General features: G+C 46.3%; 1 protein-coding gene across 13 annotated transcripts in view; it reads right to left on the reverse strand.

Annotated features, from left to right (window-relative positions):
• prickle1b (prickle homolog 1b) overlaps window positions 1-21,283 on the reverse strand; it is a 183,937-nt gene that overhangs the window by 25,702 nt on the left and 136,952 nt on the right. Inside the window, exon 1 of one of the 13 annotated variants that reach the window (XM_072268116.1) lies at window positions 19,833-19,925. The exons of 9 other annotated variants lie outside the window; for them this stretch is intronic. The gene's annotated coding sequence lies outside the window, so the exon portion shown is untranslated. 3 more of the 13 variants (XM_072268117.1, XM_072268118.1, XM_072268119.1) reach the window with 3 other exon arrangements.

The following is a 21,283-nucleotide window of genomic DNA, read 5'->3' on the forward strand; positions in this document are numbered from 1 at the left end:
AATTGCAATGAACCACGGAGTAGCAGAGACCAAGAATCCCATGGACGATGGAGTCATACTGCAGCCCCGGAACACAGCCATGACACTGCAGATTGTGGTAACGTTGTAGTTTGGTCTTCGCAACTTTCAATACCTGTTTCTTCAGCTAAGCTATCGGTCACCTCTCCCCTCTCCCACAAAGGCCCAGCACCTATTCCAGCCTTGCCCTACAGCACCATTTCGCATGTTAAGGAACTGTGCATTAAATACAGGTCACTGATGACACCAAAACCAACCAGAGACCTCCACCAGGCCCTTTGGTTCATCACGTCACTGGGCTCCATACGTTGTAGAGCACTAGTAAGGAACACACGAATGGTTTGTGTGGAATCTTTCTTGACCTGAGTGTAAGGAAAGCACCAGTCTATGTCTTTTTAAAAAGTTCAGTGGTTGTGCTAAAAAAAAGTGGACAAAGATCTCATGCAAACAAGTCATTGAGCTCCTTACTAACGATGCACGGTTTGACAAGCCTCCCTGCATCCTTAAAAAGCAGCAGGCTCTCATTACGAAACTTGTGTAATTGCTAAATTCACTCCAGATGTACCCTGTTGACAAGCCATTTAACATAGCCAAACAAAAGGGGGGGAAAAAGACTGGTTTGTGTTGCTTTCTCATTGCTCAATCCTGGAAAACACTCCCTTTGACCACAAGTACTTGCCAATGAAAACGGGCAACAAAATGTATCAAAAAAATCCCTCTATACTAAAACACCATTTTAATCAGTAATATCGCAGAGGAGGCTGTAGAAAATGCAGCAAACATTATGGTAATCCCGGAGACCAGCGTCAATAGGACTTCCTCCTATCCACTTCAATGGTGAACTGTTTTGTACTATAGCCGGTAATGGTATTGCTCTATTACTGCCACATGCACCAAGATACAGTGAAAGGCTTGCAGCTTGTATCCGTCAGCTGCAGTACTCAGCATTAATGCTTTCGTGAATGGCTGAGGGGCAACACCAACTTCGGAAGGACAGCCAAGCAGCACAGGCAAAATGCCGGAGGAACATCGACTGTAGTTTTTTCCATAGATGCTGCCTAGCCTGCTGAGTTCCTCCAGCATTTTCCGCGTGTTGCTTGGATTTCCAGCATCTGCAGATTTGTTTATGAAGGACAGCCATCCCTTTTTCTTTTTCTTTCAAAACTGGCTAGTTTTGAACAAGAAATTATCTTTTCCATGGAGGGCTTATCTCAGTATGTTCTACATTAACTGACCGACTCATGGACATCTTCAATCGCCTCGTTTACTTGGTTGAAAGCTTGAGCAGATTATTTTTTTAAACATATGAATAACTCCAAGTTAAAATTATTTGCTGAACTAACTTACTGGTGTCCAGCTCCAGAAACATAACACAAGATCATCTGGATTTACAGTATATCTTCACTTTGTTATAACGTGACAATGGCTGTGACTTTGTGATTAACAGCATATTTAGATTCACTCAATGGAATAAGTCTTTTCCTGAGAAAGTTTGAGATTGCAATTCTCAAGATTCACTGAGAGAAATATATTACCTAGTTTTTTTTTTCTAAATGTCCAATAAAAATCTGTTCCAGGGACAATATCAGTTTCTGAAACAATGGATTGCACCCCACCACTGGCGCTAGTTGAGTGACCTGCCTTGGGTAAAGACGGAGACTATGGATGCCTCCACTTCATCAGGAGGCTAAAGAAGTTCAGAATATTTTCTTATTGACACACCGCAGAAAGCATTCTATCTGGATCTACCATAGTTTGGCACGGCAACTGTTCTGCCCGTGACCTCAAGAAACCGCAGAGTTGTGGAGCTCAGCACATCACAGGAACCAGCCTCCTCTCCATGGACACTGTCTATACTTCTCGCTATGTCAGTAAGGTAGCCAGCATAATCAGAGACCCCACCCTCCCTGGCCATTCTCTCTTCTCCACCTTCGCATCAGGCAGAAGATACAAAAGCCTGAAAGCATGTACCACCAAGCTCAGGGACAGTTTCTACCTTGCTGTTCTAATACTATTAAATGACTCGTTATTGGACTCTTGACTTCACAATAGTCATAGTCATACTTTATTGATCCCGGGGGAAACTGGTTTTCGTTACAGTTGCACCGTAAATAATTAAATAGTAATAAAACCATAAATAGTTAAATAGTAATATGTAAATTATGCCAGGAAATAAGTCCAGGACCAGCCTATTGGTTCAGGGTGTCCGACCCTCCAAGGGAGGAGTTGTAAAGTTTGATGGCCACAGGCAGGAATGACTTCCTATGACGCTCGGTGTTGCATCTCAGTGGAATGAGTCTCTGGCTGAATGTACTCCTGTGCCCAACCAGTACATTATGTAGTGGATGGGAAACATTGTCCAAGATGGCATGCAACTTGGACAGCATCCTCTTTTCAGACACCACCTTCAGAGAGTCCAGTTCCATCCCCACGACATCACTGGCCTTACAAATAAGTTTGTTGATTCTGTTGGTGTCTGCTACCCTCAGCCTGCTGCCCCAGCACACAACAGCAAACATGATAGCACTGGCCACCACAGACTCGTAGAACATCCTCAGCATCATCCGGCAGATGTTAAAGGACCTCAGTCTCCTCTGGAAATAGAGACGGCTCTGACCCTTCTTGTAGACAGTCTCAGTGTTCTTTGACCAGTCCAGTTTATTGTCAATTCGTATTCCCAGGTATTTGTAATCCTCCACCATGTCCACACTGACCCCCTGGATGGAAACGGGGGTCGCCGGTACCTTAGCTCTCCTTAGATCTGCCACCAGCTCCTTAGTCTTTTTCACATTAAGCTGCAGATAATTCTGCTCACACCATGTGACAAAGTTTCCTACCGTAGCCCTGTACTCAGCCTCATCTCCCTTGCTGATGCATCCAACTATGGCAGAGTCATCAGAAAACTTCTGAAGATGACAAGAACCTTGCACTGTATTGTTTACTGGTGAAGAGTAAACCTGCAACCTCGAGGACAGTGAGGAAATGGTCGGAGGAGGCTTATGAGGCACTCCAGGGTTGTTTTGAGGTGACAGACTGGCAGGCACTCTGTGAGCCACATGGAGAGGATATTGATGGGCTCACAGAATGCATCACTGATTACATCAACTTCTGTGTGGACTGTAATGTTCTGACAAGAACTGTCCTTGTGAACTGCAATGTTCCGACAAGAACTGTCCTTTGTTATTCAAATAACAAGCCATGGGTGACAAAGGACATTAAGGACATCCTGAATGCTAAAAAGAGGGCGTTTAGAGATGGAAACAGGGAGGAGCTGAGGGCAATACAGAGGGACCTGAAAGCCAGGATCAGGGAGGCTAAAGACAGGTACAGGAGGAAGCTTGAGTGGAAACTCCAGCAGAACAACATGAGAGAGGTCTGGAGGGGGATGAGACCATCACTGGATTCTGGCAAACTAGCAACAGAAGAGCTGAGGGCAGTGTGGACAGGGCCAATGAACTTAACCTGTTCTTTAACAGATTTGACATTGTGGCCCCTGCCCATCCCCCACATGAGTCATCTGTTGTCGGCCCCCAATCAACACATGTTCCACTCTCCCCTCCTCACAGTCCCCCACCCTGCTCTCATGACTATACCCCTCCCCCACACGAAACCACCACGGTGGGCTTCACGGCTGAACAGGTGAGAAGACAGCTGAAACGTCTCAACCTAAGCAAGGCTGCAGGACCAGATGGTGTCAGTACCAGGGTGCTCAAAGCCTGTGCCCCTCAGCTATGTGGAGTACTTCGCCATGTATTCAACATGAGCCTGAGGCTCCGGAGGGTTCCTGTGCTGTGGAAGACATCCTGCCTCGTCCCTGTGCCAAAGACGCCGCGCCCCAGTGGCCTCAATGACTACAGACTGGTGGCATTGACCTCCCACATCATGAAGACCCTGGAGAGACTTGTTCTGGAGCTGCTCCGGCCTATGGTCAGGCCACACTTAGATCCCCTCCAGTTTGCCTACCAGCCCCGACTAGGAGTTGAGGATGCCATCGACTACCTGCTGAACCGTGTCTATGCCTACCTGGACAAGCCAGCGAGCACTGTGAGGGTCATGTTTTTTGACTTCTTCGGTGCATTCAACACCATCCGCCCTGCTCTGCTGGGGGAGAAGCTGACAGCTATGCAGGTGGATGCTTCCCTGGTGTAATGGATTCTTGATTACCTGACTGGCAGACCACAGTACGTGCGCTTGCAACACTGTGTGTCTGACAGAGTGATCAGCAGCACTGGGGCTCCACAGGGGACTGTCTTGTCTCCCTTTCTCTTCACCATTTATACCTCGGACTTCAACTACTGCACAGAGTCTTGTCATCTTCAGAAGTTTTCGGATGACTCTGCCATAGTTGGGTGCATCAGCAAGCGAGATGAGGCTGAGTAGAGGGCTACTGTAGGAAACTTTGTCACATGGTGTGAGCAGAATTATCTGCAGCTTAATGTGAAAAAGACTAAGGAGCTGGTGGTAGACCTGAGGAGAGCTAAGGTACCGGCGATCCCTGTTTCCATCCAGGGGGTCAGTGTGGACATGGTGGAGGATTACAAATACCTGGGAATACGAATTGACAATAAACTGGACTGGTCAAAGAACACTGAGACTGTCTACAAGAAGGGTCAGAGCCGTCTCTATTTCCAGAGGAGACTGAGGTTCTTTAACATCTGCCGGATGATGCTGAGGATGTTCTACGAGTCTGTGGTGGCCAGTGCTATCATGTTTGCTGTTGTGTGCTGGGGCAGCAGGCTGAGGGTAGCAGACACCAACAGAATCAACAAACTCATTCATAAGGCTAGTGATGTTGTGGGGATGGAACTGGACTCTCTGACGGTGGTGTCTGAAAAGAGGATGCTGTCTAAGTTGCATGCCATCTTGGTCAATGTCTCCCATTCACTACATAATGTACTGGGCGGACACAGGAGTACATTCAGCCGGAGACTCATTCCTCCGAGATGCAGCACAGCGCGTCATAGGAAGTCATTCCTGCCTGTGGCCATCAAACTTTACAACTCCTCCCTTGGAGGGTCAGACACCCTGTGCCGATAGGCTGGTCCTGGACTTATTTCATAATTTCCTGGCATAATTTACATATTACTATTTAACTATTTATGGTTCTATTACTATTTATTATTTATGGTGCAACTGTAACGAAAACCAATTTCCCCCTGGGATCAATAAAGTATGACTATGACTATTTATCTGCACTGCACTTTCTCTGTAGCTGTTACACTTTATTCTGCATTGTGTTATTGTTTTAGCTCGTTCCGGCTCGATTGATCTGGAGGAACAGTATGCAGACGAGCTTTTCACTGTATCTCAGTACGTGTGACAATGACAAATACCAATATGTGTTATACTTACAGGAGCAGGAATTTCCATGGAAGACCCTTTCCCCACCCAACTTTTAAAGTTGCAATTTCCCATTCCACCCTCACCCCAAAGTCAAGTTGAACACACATGCTACTTAAGTCCATTTCAGTTTCACATCTGACACTGTGTCCACAGATATTATCTTCAGCTTGTTGTATACTCAACCTCACCCTGCCTCAGTGGAAAAGAGATTCCTGAACTCCTGCCTTCTCTCCCTAACCTTTGATGTCCTTATCATTAAGATCCTATCAACTTCTGCTTTAAATATACCCAGTGAGTTAGCCAATCATAGTCACCTGTGGCAATGAATTCCACGGATTCACCACACTCTGGCTAAAGAAATCCCTCCTCAGCTCTGTCCTAAAGGGATGTCCTTCTATTCGGAGTCTGTGCCCTCTGGTCCTAGACTCCCCCACTACAGGAAACATCCCCTCTGCATCTATTCCAATGAGGCCTTTCAATTCCTGGATGTTCTTCAGATGATAAATCTGCTCTCTAACTATGGAAGCCATCGCAGACAAACCGAAACACACCACATCCCACCAACCAGGTCCACATGCTTGCACATTTGGAGTCACTGTGCAACGATTGTGAGGCATCTCAGCAATCTTGAGAGAGCCACAAGAGATTCTGCAGATGCTGGAGATCTTGAGCAACACACAAGAAGGTGGCGCCAGTGAACAACGCTACCACGGTTGGCATCCTCAAGATTGTCCACGAAACTGCTTCTTTCATTTCTTTTATGTCTTCTGTTTCTTTCAAATGTGGTTCTGATACCGTTGGAACCTGTGATCAACAGTTTGATGTTTTCGGGCCAATTTAGCACTCTGGTGCTTTGCTGTCTCCGAGAGGGCTCCGCAAGGCCAAGAAGCTTGGAGCCCATAACTGACTCAACTTTTCACTCATTAAAAGGACGAGGAAGGTTGAAAACATTGAGGCGGGTGAGTGTTCAGCGACGTCTACCAGCCTCTCACTCACTGTTGCTGGAGAAAGTGTCTGTGGATGACTCTCTCTCTCCCCCCACCACCCACCACCAAAGGAAGGTCCCTGCACTTGAATGATCTCTCTCCCTCCATGCTGTCGGAGGATGGTGCCAGAGCAAATTTTAATCGATGCGTTTGATGAATCGGACTGTAGTTCACATTACGATATGTTCTGTGGTTTCTGGGCACTCCTTTCTCTGGTGCTATTTTTGGGCGACTTTGACTCAAGGCGGCCTGCAGAAAATGAACACTGAGCTGCACAGAGAATGAACACTGAGCTGCGCTGAATATGGACTCCTTCACTTTCGCGTTTTATATTTTGTGTTTTGGCTCATTCTTTCTTGTTGCCATTTGTGCGATTTGTTTTTGCACATGGAGGGGGTTGGGATTTTTCTCTGAACGTGTTCCATGGCTTTATTTGTTTTGTTGCCCTCTGCATCCATACTTTGATAATAAATGTACTTTGGAAACCTTGGGGGAACTCAGGAGATCATGCAGCATCTTTGGAGGGGAATAGAACAGTTGAAGTTTCGGGGTGAGATGTTGCATCTCAGCAGCCTGTGGTACACTGTGACCTAACTACCCACTGGGACTCTCAATAGGGGCAGGTGGGGGTGATGCACCCTGCCTCTCCCTCAGTATGGAGTAGGCACAGACAAACAAAATGGCCAGCTCCCCTAAAGTGACGAAAGTGATCCTGGGTATAACTTGGATTCAGTCTGAGTTTGTAGATTGCCGAGTACAGCAAACACCTCTCCCCACAGCACCGTGAGCACTTAAACCACACAGAGACTAAATACATCCTGCCTTCTGCCAACATCCACAACCTTGGGCTAGATGACGGAACGGTGACCTAGTGGTTTGACTACTTGCTCCTACCCAGTTCCATCTTATGGGGGACGGTGGGGGAGGAGGGGCTGTCATCCAAATTTTCTGGATGGTTCTGATGCTCTTTTTTACAGTTAGTCTGTAAGCAAGCATTGGCTGTTGAAGGGAATAAATGAAGAACAGCTGGAAAGAACTAAAAGACTTCATTCGGGTAAAGTATTCAAGTCCAGGGGCAGAAGTCAGATGATAGAATAGGTTACGCATAACTACGTTCCAAATATTCAAGCATAAATATTTAACTTTGCATTTTATACATATTTGCCATAAGTGCATAGTGACAGAAACAATCTCTCCAGTATTCTTTCATTGGTTCATTAATAACCCTATTGAAGGAGAAATGCAGATACCTATGAGAAAGCCTTCCTCAATATGTTGGCCACTAGCACAGTCGATCCATAAATAAGCGAAGTAGTGGCCATCAGTCATGTAAGAGTCAACAGAACAGCTGAGAAAATGGCCCCTGACAAAACAAGGCCTTTGTTCTGAGTAAAGTGAGGCAGTTTATACGTGAAAAATACAACTTCTGTTTTCAGAACCAGTTTATATTTGGCAACTGTTTGTTCGGGTCCACGCAGCCTTTCTCACCTCATTTCTTTTCAGAGTTTTATTTAACCACTTCGTTATAATTAACTGCTTCTCCCAAAGGGGCCACAACATTCAGCTCAACACCACACAGCAGGTTTCTAATCATTACAGTCACAGAGCTCTGCCGCACAGAAACAGGCCCTTTGGCCCATTGAGTCCATGCTGAACTGTTACTCTGCCCTGGGCCATCGACGCGCTCCTGGACCATGGCCCTCCGCACCCTCCCTGCCAGTACAAAACTTCTTTTCAAGGCTGCATTTGAACCTGCATCCACCACTCCTGCTGCCAGCTTGTTCTACACACTCACCACACTCTCAGTAAGTTCCCCCTCAAACATTTCGCCTTTCATCCTTAACCTATGAATTCTAGTCTTACCAACCTCAGTGGAAAAAGCCTGTTTGCGTTCACCCTATCTATACCCCTCAGAATTTTGTATTCCTCTATAAGATCTTTCATTTCCCACGTTCCAGAGAATAATGTCCTAACCTATTCAACATTTCCCTATAACTCCCAGCAACATCCTTGTAGATTTCCTCTATACTCATTCAATTTTACTGATATATTTCCTGTAGGTCGGTGACCAGAACTGCACAGAATACTCCAAATTACTTCCCGCCAGTGGCTTACTCCTGTCCTCAAAAATACTTTGATTTATGAAGGTCAATGTGCCAAAAGCTCTCTGTGATCCTATCTACTTTTACTTCCAAAGAGAAATCAGGGTCTCACTTCAGGATTTTCAATAAGCTTATACAGAGTGTGTTCTGGTGAAGGGTCTCGGCCTGAAATGTCGACTGTTTCCATGGATGCTGCTTGACCTGCTGAGTTCCTCCAGCATTTCATGTGTGTGTGGCTCAGGATTTCCAACATCTGCAGAATCTCTTGTGTTAATATTTATACACAACCTAGGGATGTTCCCTAGTACTTTACAGCAACAAAGTACTTCACAAAATGCAGTCACAGTTATAACAACAGTCATTTACACCCAGCTAGTTGCCCCACACAGTGGCCAGGTTAACACTGGGTGACTGGGTGTACTAATATTAGGCGGATGATGGAAGACTGCAGCCAGAAACATCGACTGCCTACTCATTTCCAAAGATGCTGCCTGACCTGCTGAGTTCCTCTACCATTTTGTGTGTGTTGATGAGGTCTAGGTTGCTTTTCGAAGTGAGTGCGTGTCACAGTATCAGTGTACTGAGCTAATACGATCGCGTTCCTACTGCTCCATTCCATTAACACAGGAGTGCATTGTCGACCTAGTTAAAGTCAGTGAAACTGACAGAATGTCAGTGAAAGAATATTGCACAAATCCAGCTTTTGTGGAGTGTTATGGCTTAGGAGTTCTGGAGCCAATCCTGAAGTTTGGAACACAAGAGTTAATTGAGTTTCTTGTATCATTTTATGTGAACTCACTTGAGTAGGACACTGTATTTCCTGTGTGATTCTTGGCTAGGTTCATCAGTCACCCTTGTCCCAAAGAGCCTGGAGCTAAACGTAGGGAAAAGCCTAGAGTTTTTGCAGTAATGTTGCTGTAGTATCCTGCGGGGTACTGAGAACGCAGCTAAGAGGGCATTTTTTACAAAATACATTTATTATTAATATAAACCACTACAGTACAATCACAATACAACAACTTATAGACAAATCGTGACCAACACAGACTGAACAACACATTCCCATCCTCATCAAAATGATGGTATTTATCCCCTGTGGTGCAGAACCAACTTGAAACACCTCTACGTTACACATGGGTGCTGTTTTCACAGCTATGCAGGCACAGGCATAACCCCCCCAGAACCCTCTACTGGCCATCTCTATGACCCTCAGGTAACTATGTGTCTTAGCCAGCCCCAGGGGCAGCTTTACTAAGATAACCCCCTCCATACTGGATGACCAAAGATGAAGGGGGGTGGGGGGAATAAAAAGCGGCCGGCAGATAAGGAGCAGGCTCCTCAGGTATCCGAGCATGGGCTACTGCCTCGCACACTCCATGTACGTCTGGCACACGGTCTCTCCAGCCAGCAGAAGTGACAGCATACTCCATCATTGAAATGTTCCCACAAAACCAAAGTACTCATGTTCAGAAACTCGGTCTGATGCTCTCTATACTTATTGCTTATTTATTTACATTATTGTTTCTTCTTCTTGCATTTGCACAATTTGTTGTCTTTGGGACACGCCCTGGTTGAGTGGTCTTTCATTGGTTCTGTTATAGTTATTACTCTATAAATTTGTTTAGTTTGCCCACGAGAAGCTGAATCTCAGGGTCGTATATGGTGACGTATCTGTACTTTGATGACAACATTTACTTTGAACTTTGAACTCTGTTGTGAGCTCTAAATCCTGCAGACAGCGCTGGTTTCCTTACAAGAGGGTAGTGGCTGATACACAGCATTCCTTCTTGTCCAGCTCCTGCTGTTCAGCCCTTGTCCTGCTTGGGGGGGAAATTGTTTAACAAATTCCCCTTTGTAAGAATTCCTGTTAATGTGGCTTTGGGGAATATGGGACGAATACTAACTCACTCGTCCCACTGCACTGTCGAAGGGCTGGAAATAGTAATCCTGGCTAATGGCAGCACAAGGAGTTATACACTACACCCTCCGACGTTCTCGCTGTTTAAAACTGTTATTTCCTTCACCAACCTCTTGCCCCTCCTCATAAAGGTTTGCAAATTAAAGCATCACTCAACAAGAAAACTCAGATCAGCCGTTCAGTGAAGAGTCAAGAAGCATATCTTTATTTCCAGGATTGAACTCAGCAGACATGAGTCAGCTGACTGCTTAACAAAAGTCCTCACCACACACAGGAGGTCTTGCCAAGAGATCTCACATTTCCAGCTCGTAAGTGAATTCAGTTTTGGACTTAATCTGCTTATGAGCTGAGATTGATTTCTCAATAACTTCATTAGATTAAGGAAAACAATTTCCAGTCAATTCAGGAACGTACAGTGCACCCTCAATTCTAGTATAGGCAATTGTGAGTTATTACAACTCACCATTTACAAATTAATTTGTGTTTAATCCCCCAGTTATAAGACCATAGGAGCAGAATCTGTCCATTCGGCCCATTGATTTGCTCCGCCATTCCATCATGGCTGGTTTACTATCCCTCTCAACCCCATCCTTCGGCCTTCCCTCATAACCTTTAACACAGTTACTGATCAAGAACCTATCAATCTCCACTTTAAATATACTCAAAGACTTGCTGTCCGCAACCATCTGTGGCAATAAATTCCGCAGATTCTCCACCCTCTGGCTGAAGAAATTCCTCCTCGACTCTGTTCTAAAGGAACGTCCTTGTATACCGAGGTTGTGCCCTCTAGTCCTAGACCACCACCCCCCCCCGCCATTAAAATCATCCTCTCAACGTCCACTCTATCTAGGCCTTTTTTACGTCTCAGATGATTGTATATATTAGTTATTTTCCCTATCTATTGACTCAGAGTGTGACCCAGTTCTTAAATACGGAAAGCAGGTGCGGGCATTCATCACACACGCGGAACATATAACATTTTCAGGCTTGCAGTGCCAGTGGGTTGTCTGACCAGAGCTGATGCCACACATGGGGGCAATCCTGTCACCGCCTGACACACAACCAGGGCCTGGTGGTAAAATGCCTGCCAGCTCCTCCACTTGCCCAGGACAGACACCACTGACCCAGGTTCCAGATCCATGCCCGAGCCGGAACATTTTTACTGACCACTCCGGCTATTTGGTTGGCCCAGGTTTTCCGCGCCCTGCCGACTACACTGTCGGGGCTTGTGCCTTACAAAAGCACACCCCCTTGAAAGATGCTGTGACGTCAGCCTCTGAGTCAGTTACCACGGGCATCAGAAGTCAGGAGGTACAGGAGCCACAGGAGCCACAGGAGCCATGGGTCCCACACCAGCAGGTTCAGGGATAGTTATTACCTTACAACCATCAGACTCCTGAACCAGTGTGGATAACTCCCCTCCCCTCAACCCTAATCCAATTCCACAACCTACAAACTCACTTTCATGGACTACAACTCATGTTCCCAGTGTTACTTATTTATTATTTACACAATGTCTTCTTTAGCACATTGGGTCTTTGTCAAGTCTTTGTTTATGTACAGCTTTTTAGATAAATTCTATTGTATTTCTTATATTTCCTGTAAATGCCTACAAGAAAACAAATCTCAAGGTGGTATACAGTGACACTATGTACTTTGGTAATAAATTTACTTTGGACTTTCAGATATCTGACATCTGTCAGTGATAATGGACCTGAATCTGATTCTAAACACATTCCACTGCAACTTTGTTGAATAGGGGGTAATTAAAAGATTCAGAAAATTGTTTGTGTTCTGCACATCTTGAGGTATTCACTCATCTTGAGGTCCATTTTCTAGCTCTGCATTGCTGCATTAGGGTTGGCCACAAAGCGTCTGGGTACATATTCATTTCAGCCCCAATCAGTGAAATTCCTCTAATGGGAACCAGATGGTTGCTTGTTTGTTCTGTAGTTTCAGATCCACCTAACAGATCACATGTCTCCAACCCCACATGTGCAGTGACATTTCGCTGGACGCTACAGAGGCCTGCACCCTGTGGGGTGTTCAGTCCGATCAAACCTTCCCTCCAGCTTCCCACTGGTTCTGTTCAAAGAGCAGAGACCCCCGTTCCCCCAGCCTCACCACTGACCCAGTGTCTGGCTGATATCAGCAGCCTCATCTCAGCGGCCAGTTGCACTGCAGTGTTGAAGGAAATGACTCTCAATGTTTCGGGTCATGTGTCTCACGGGGACACCGAGAGGATGAGAAAAATTGTAAAGGCACAGTGTAGAAATTGGGCATACACCACTTTTCATAGAAATATATTCAGAATAACCTGGTTTACAATACCATAACCACCTCTGCGTAGAAGGCGAGCGGTTGGTTGATACCTTCCAATGTATCAAGGCCCTGAGCATAATGTCACCTGTGGTCCTCTCGAGAATCCCACCCTGCTTCAAAGAGTTCCCACACATACCAGCAGCTCCTTCTAGGTGTTGCCTCTGGAATTCATTTTGCCTCCTGATAAATGCTTTCACGTGGACCTGACTGGATTAAAAGTACCAATGGGAAGACAGGGCTCTTTGGCAAGGTGCATGTACTCTCCTGGAGATGGGCCAAATTCATCCACAACTCTTATGTTAATGGACACATTTAATCATCCCTCCATGACAATTATTCATGGGGCCAGGTTTAAGTCGTGCTGATAGTTACAAGCGCTAAACATTGTTCTTTAAACAAAACTGCATCAATAATGTCATTCAAGTAGTTAAGCGTTATCTCAAATGTTAATTGGGTACCTTGAATGCATCTGCCTCACCTGACCTTCCTGCTTACAGCCACTCCATCCCCCCCATTCACCAGTCTCAAGAGCCAATGATAGGATACAGGAATAGGCCCTCGGGCCCACAATGCTGTGCCAAGACAATTAAGTTAATAATCAAATGTCCAACTAAACTAACTCCTTCTGCTTGCACACCATCCATATCTTTCCAATTCCTGCACATTCATGTGCCTAGCTAAAAGCCTCTGGAAAGCATCCGTTATATATACCTCTGCCAACAGGCCGGCCTATATTTGGTACACTGCATCGGCTAGTCCAAATGCAGACATCCCACCTCTCTCAGAAGTTCCGGGAGTCTCCCGCATATTAATAGTGGCTCCCTGATGCCCGCAAATTATATACAATGTCCCGGAAATCAATTTTTTTGAGAGCAAGCGTGACAGAGAGAGAGCGAGAGAAAGAAAACAAGAGAGAGCGAGAAAGCGCGAGCGAGCGAGAGTGACGAGAGAGAGAGAGAGAGAGAGAGCGAGAGCGTGCCATGGCAGAGTGTTCCAAAAAAAGAAAATGTAAAACGTACATCACCCCAGACTACACTAAAGTGTACCCCTGCCTAATAAGGGTCAAAAATAATGACAGTGTTGCTCGCTGCACTGTTTGCAACAGTGACTTTTCTATTGCCCATGGTGGGTTAAAATGTAAAAGACATGTTGAGGTGAGTTTAACAGGTGTCATTCGTTCATTAGCATAGCCAACATTATTTAAACTAGCTGGCTAGCTGCTAAGGAGCTACTCTACTGCAGTCATCCCACCTCTCCCAGAAGTTCCGGGGGTCTCCCGCAAATTGATGGTGCTACCTCCCTGAAATGAGTTTTTGCAGGATGGGATGTCTGCAAATGTCAATTCCAAAGATCCAGGCCTAAAGGTTGATGGTCAAAGCCTGGAGACTGGAGGCCCAGAGGGGTGAGGAGGACTGTGTGTGTGTGTGTGTGTGTGTGTGTGTGTGTGTGTGTGTGTGTGTGTGTGTGTGTGTGTCTGTGTGTGTCTGTGTGTGTCTGTGTGTGTGTGTGTCAGTGCACACACTGGCGGGGAGGATATGGGAGAAACAGGGTTTGTTTGGCTGTTGTTTTGTTGCTTCTACCCTGTGGTGTTCGGCTGAGCATTGTGGGCATGCTATAGATCGATAGGTAGCTACTTTATTGATCCCAAAGGAAATTACTGTCACAGTAGCATTACAAGTGCACAGATATAAATATTAGAAGAGAAGTAGAAAGAATAGAAAATAAGTTACCACAAGCAGTCTAGCAGGAGGGAGTCATCACTTCCTCAGTTATAGGTTGACTCATTATCGAGCCTCATGGTCGAAGGTGACAATGACCTCATAAAGTACAGTTGTCCTAGTCTATGTGCAATGACATTTGCGGGCCGCCCCCAACATTTTGTTAGGTGATGTTGGTTGTTAACACAAGTGACACATTGCACTGTATGTTCGCGTGTACATGTGATGAATAGGTAAATCCGAATCTGAATCTACCACCAATTAGCCCGGTTCTGATGCTATCCCCTCGCCCCCTCCAGCTTCCAATCCTCCCTATGCCACAGACCAGCCCTTTCCCAGGCTGGGGAACCCATTCTGTCCAAGAGCTTTAATGGAGATCCTCAAACATAATGCATGGACACAGTCTAACATTAAACCCACCTCATTGTTTAAAGCAAGACAGATCTGAGTAGTATAGAAATACTGTGGCCCTATAGTCTTGGGAATAAAGTATTTGGGAGAAGAGGAAATGTAGCAATTCAAGAAAATTGCGGGAAGAGCACCTTAAAAAATTCTGTAAACTTGGTTTTGAATCAACCAGTGAGGATTTCTGATCTTGCACAGCAGTCTGTGTACGACGCAACATGACTATAAAACAAGCAACAGACACAAAATGCTGGAGGAGCTTAGCAGGCCAGGCAGCATCCGTGGAGAAGAGTAAACAGTCGACGTTTCAGGCTGAGACCCTTCATCAGAAACTCCATCTGCCCAAAAAGTCGACTGTTTACTCTTTTCCACAGATGCTGCCTGGGCTGCTGAGTTCCTCCAGCATTCTGTTTCTGTTGCTTGGATTTTCAGCATCTGCAGAATTTCTCAAGTTTGTGATTATAGAACAACGCTGTTCCGGGTAGCACAGTGATGCAGCAGGTAGCACCACTACCTTATAGCTCCAGAGACCCGGGTTCAATCCCGAGCCCTGGTGCTGTCTTTGTGGAGTTCGCACATTTTCCCTGTGACCATGTGGGTTTTCCAAAGACATGCAGACTGACAAATAAATCAGTAGGTGTAATTTGCACCCAGTGTGTAGGCGAGTGGTAGAATCTGGGACGGGGGGTGTGGGGGGAGGCAGAAGAGAATGTGGCAAGAATTAAAAATGGGATTTATGTATAGCTATCTTTAGAGCGGAGGATGAAAGGTGTAGAAGATGATATAAGAGGCACAGATAAAGTGGATAGCCAGAGACTTTTTCCCAGAGTGGAAATGACTAATACAAGACGGATTCATTTTAAGGTGATGGGGGGGGGTGTGCGGGGGGATATCAGAGGTAAGTGGTTTACACAGAGAGTGGTGAGTGTGTGGAACACGTTGCCAGAGGTGGTGGAACAGGCAGGTACAGTAGGGGCATTTAAGAAACTCTAAGATAAGCACATGATAATAGAAAAATGGAGGACTGTATTGGAGGGAAGGGTTTTATTGATTGTAGAGTGGGCTAAAAAGTTGGCACAGCATTGTGGGCCGAAGGGCCTGTACTGCATTTTGTGTTCTATTTAGGATTTGTAAATGGGTCAGCGTGGAGTCGGTGGGGTGGAGGGCTTGACTGTGTGCCCTATCTCTCTGTGACTTCAGCTGGACTCATGAGTTGTTATACAGAATGAATTCACTTCAAATAAATTGTTCCTGATTCATGGATAGGTAATCAGAAAATCTTGGGAAGCAACCCCGTTTCCAGAGAAAAACAACACTAATAGTTTGCCTCCAATAGGGAGGGATGTTAAGTTTGGAGTTTTACTGAATGCTGATCAGCTGAAGTCTCTCAGTTTCCCAACAATGGATTTTGGTGGCTACTTTTGTTTCTCCCTGTCCAGAGCTGTACCAGACATTCACTGTTTGGTCATGTTGCTGGTTGCTGCCTAATTGATGCACACGCTTGCCAAGTGATTAAGAAATGTCAGCATGCAGGCTACAGAATCAAACCAGCGTGATAACGTGTGACAATTCAATTCAAAGTCAACAGAGAAACCGCGTTATGAATCGGATTGATTCAGGGAAATTAAACTCTCAAGGTTCTGATTTTTCTCAGTCAATACAACATTCCAAGTTATTCCAGGTATTTTTATTGGCTCTGTACTTATAACAGAAATAAGTTTGTTGCAGGTCCTGCCAACCAAAAAAGCCTTTTTGTAATCAGATAGTTTTAAATCGAGTTCTAGGCCCAAATGGATAGTACAGTTTTTAAAGCCTTCCTCTTTCTTTTCCCTGACTGTAAGGCAGTGTCGGTGGTAAACCTTGTTCCAATGCACAAATACACTCAGGTTACACACTCTCACCTGTTGGCTCCTGAACAACGCACCCCTTTGTTGCATTTTACAAGCTCTGCTTCAGACAGGTTTCAGTGGGGACACTTGATAGGTATTTGTGAAGCCAAGCGGATGGTGCTATATTCAACAAACTCAGGCTTCAGCGCTAGTGCGAGGAAACCCTTGGCAGTGTTCCCACCTTATAGCAGAAAGCTCTATAAGTCATTGGCCATTTTGAAATGAAATAAAAACTCACCCTATCAACATGTAGCCTATACTCTGCAGCACTGATCAGGCAGTATGGGGAAAAAGTCCAGCACCACTTTGGAAAAACTTCTACATTTATAGAGTGACATCAACAGGTAGACATTGAGTGCAACTTTTCTGCAGTGATATCTAATTGCATCTTGTTAAGTGACTAGATTTTAAAAGATCCAGTGAGAGATTAATTAACTTGCCTTAGATGTGTATGTTTAACATATAAAGCTATACAGACCTGTCTCTTCCAAGAGCTCCCTATCTTTTTAACTTTCAAGTGCATTTCTGAACTAACAGATGGGCAAGTTCGCGGTTTCTTTTAAGAACTATTTCTGAAGGGCAAGCTGGGGGTGAGTTTATCATCAGTACAGACTCAGGCTTGTCTCACCTGATGATGGATAGAAGATGGAATTGTATCACCCACGGTGATCTTACATAGTAGCAGATAGCAACAGGTGGACCCCCCCCCCCCGAACAGTGATTGCCGACACAACTGTGAGGTGACCCACACCGGAGTAGCAGGGTTCACCACGTCTCCCCAGTGAAGCCCTGTCAGAGAATCAGGGAGATGGTATGGGGAGGGGGAGGGAGAGGGTTGAGAACCCGATGATGGTTGGGAGAGTCTTTACTAATGCTGGTGGCCTTGGCAGGAAAACGAGGACCCTGTATCACTGGTAATAGAAGCTAAGTGGCGAACATAGTGCAGAAGGTTGTTGTAGGTTACAACAGGACATAGATTGCAGAGCGGAGCTGAGAAGTGGCAGATGGAGTTCAATCTGGAAAAGTGTAAAGGAATTCACTTTGGAAGGTCGAACCCTGAAGGCAGAGTAAAGGGTTAATGACTGGACTCCTTGCAGTGTGGAGGAGGGTCTACGTGTCCAAGACCTCTCAAAGTTGCCGTGCGATTTGTTAGGGGGTTAAGAAGGCGTATGGTGTGTTGACCTTAATTAGTTGGGGTTTTGAGTTCAAAGCCATGAGGTGATGTTGCACAAAACCCTGGTTAGGCCACCTCTGCAGTATTGTGTTCAGTTCTGGTCCCCGTTATGGAAGTCCGTGAGAAGAGAAGATTTACCACAATGCTGCCTGGATTAGAGAGCACCTCTGATGTGAAAAGGCTGAGTGAGATAGGGCTTTTCCCTCTGCAGCAAAGGAGGATGAGAGGCAACTTGACAGAGATTATGAGAGGCATAGAAAGAGAGGACAGCCAAGGCCTTTTCCCCAAGGTGACAATGGCCAATACCAGAGGACATCCTTTTAAGGTGAGTAGACAAAAGATTAGGGGAGATGTCGGAGGTAGGTTACTTTTCACACAGAGGGTGGGGGGGTACCTGAAATGCGCGATTAGGATTGATAGTTGAGGAAGAGACATTAGGAACATTTAAAAGATTCTTAGATAGCACACGGATGAAAGAAAAATAGAGGGCTACGCGCTGTGTAGGAGGGAAGGGTTAGATTGATGGCGAAGTAGGTTAAATGATCGTGGGCCAAAGGGTCCATACTGTGCCTTATTTTTCTATGTTCTAACGTGGAGTGCTGGAGAAAGGGTTAATGTTGGACTGTGGGAGTGAATCATTCAAGTTGGGCTTCACAATAACAACACAATCCCCCCACGACTATTAAACGAGTTTGGTTTCACGGGCAGTGCTCGCTCCCTGAGTGGACTCCCATTACGGTGATCATCTCACGCACTCTGGTCCCAGCGAGCAGGGCTTTTAACCAACAACGTGAGCACACGCTCCCCGCCATCTGGATGGTTAACCCTTTCCTAGTAAACGGGCAGAGATGGGCTCCAGGTTCGGACCCTTCCTCAAGAGTTCGTCTCAGAGCCAGGGGCCTATGACAACCCCACACCACCCCCCCCCCCCCAGTGCTGACCCTCACACACCCAGTGTCAACCCTCACATTCCAGTGCCGGTCTCCAGTGGTAACACACAGCGCAAACCTCCAGTGTAACCCCTACGACCCCAGTGCTGACTGCCACACACTCTTTGCCAGTTCCACACCCCCAGTGTTGACCCCCCCCCCGGGTAGTACCAAGTCCACACACACTTTAGTCTCACTTCCCCGTACCAATCGCCACATAGCCGGAAGATATTAAGAGAGCTCGGTGTGGTGGAGGCACCGCAACGCCGCTTCTGGGCACTGGAAAGGAAGGCGAGGAGCGACACCAGCCACTCACCCCGAGTCACCCGCGCAAACCCCTCCCCGATCTCCCGTAGCCCCAGCGCTGGGGTGGGCGGTAGTTCACGGAGAGAGGGGCGCCCGCTGCCTCGCTCCCGGCACCCGCCGTCGAAAGCCCAGCGGTTCACTTACCCTAGCTGGACATCGCCTCTTTGTGGCTGAGGCGGGCTATGGAACCGTCTCCCTCCCCCCTCCCCCGACCAGACCCTCACAGAGGGATGTCGAGCGTGGGAGGCAGCCCCGCATTCCCGATGGCATTCCCAGTTTCCTCGGGCTCCAGCACAGGCAGCTGTCCCAGAGAGAGAGAGAGAGAGAGAGTCCCGAAACGCAACGCGTACACACACACACACCTTCCCGCTCCGGGTCCTCCCGTCACATCGATTCCACAAGATCGCTCTTCCTCGCTGCCCCTGCCGAGCTTTCACCAAAGCCGTTCTTCTGGGAAATGAGCTTTTCCCTTTTACCTTTACTGGCGATTTCTATCTCGCACTCACATATCCAAGTGATATCAGTTTACCGCCGTTAATGGCCGTAATGGCTGGGAATTCTGCAGCGCCTTCAGCCCTGTGATCATATTTAAATAAACTTCTCGCGCGGACCTGCAGTACCACACTGGCGGTGGTCACAGAACTATAAAACAGCAGCGTACATACCTCGGGAGAAGCCACATTCTCGAACCTGTTAAAGGGGGTTGTTCTGGTGCGTCTTACCTCATCTCCTGAACAATGTTTCCCTTATCTGCTCTGGGACAGTGGTTGCTGAGGTCTGAGGGGGATGCTCGTCAGACAAAGGCTCCAGAAAGTAAAGTAAACTTCCTCCTCTTACTGACTACTGACTGCCTTACTACACACACACACACACACACACACACACACACACACTTAAAGCGCAGTTACAAACACACACCCACACGGACACCTTGTGAGACACAAAGTCACAGACATACACACATAGTCTTAGCAGCGCAGTTACAAACGCACGCACACACTAAGGGACACAGTCACGGACACCTTGTGAGACACAAAATCACAGACATACACACATAGTCTTAGAAGCGCAGTTACAAACACACACCCACACGGACACCTTGTGAGACGCAAAATCACAGAGATAAACACACAGTCTTAGCAGCGCAGTTACAAACGCGCGCACACGCTGAGGGACACAGTCACGGACACTCACTGTGAGACACAATCAGACAGAATCACAGACAGACACACAGTCTTAGAAGTGCAGTTACACACACATACATACAGTAAGGGACACAGTCACGAACACAAACTGAAATAAAAACACGGAATTACGGATGGGCACACACAAATAGTGTCACAGACACACAAACTGTAAGAGAAAAACAGATAGGTTCACACGCACACAAAATCAGAAACACGCATACAGTGTCACAGATATCTACACACACGAAAACATATTTAGAAACACACACACATGTTTACGCAGGTACACAGATTCAGACACATTCTCTCTCACACACACACAGAGTGAAGATCCATCCACAACGCCCTACTTCACAATTAACAATGCTGTCAGCATGTCTGTACCATTGTGCCGGAATAATTGAACGTGTCTCCACAGACGCTGAAGTGGTCATTAACATATGAATCCTTACACCTCATTTCCTCTTTCTTCTGCCCTCCTTTATCACCTCCTGAAGTGGAGATAGTTAATGTCATATCATTATGTTAAAAACAGTTGTTGGGAGTTAGAGGTGTACTGTGTAGTTAATCAGAGGTGTTAATAGCTGTAATATTACCTTGATGCCAATTTGGTGGTACAATATATTGGCAACCAAACCTTTCATTAGGACTTTAAGGTGCAAATCGTCATGATTCTTTTCTGTAATGAGGCAGTGGTTTCAGCCTGCAGTACCTACTTTATGACTTGACCTATTTGATTGCCTGGAGCTCAGAACAGGAAAGCTTCTGTACAAGTTAGTTGAAGTACCGAGGGGCATGGTGTACCTGCGGGAGCTCCACGCTCCCCGCCACTGAATGCCACAGCCGCTGCTACAAACCAGTGGCCAAGGAGAATCAGACTGCTCGCTTTAAAACGGCCAGAGCAGAACACCCAGGCAAATCGGGGGATCAGCTCTGGTTACAATGGACTTCCAACATTTACGAGTACAGCAATAATGGGACTGTCA

Source organism: Mobula birostris, chromosome 9 (assembly GCF_030028105.1).
Source record: "Mobula birostris isolate sMobBir1 chromosome 9, sMobBir1.hap1, whole genome shotgun sequence".
In the NCBI taxonomy this organism is placed as follows: Eukaryota; Metazoa; Chordata; class Chondrichthyes; order Myliobatiformes; family Myliobatidae; genus Mobula; species Mobula birostris.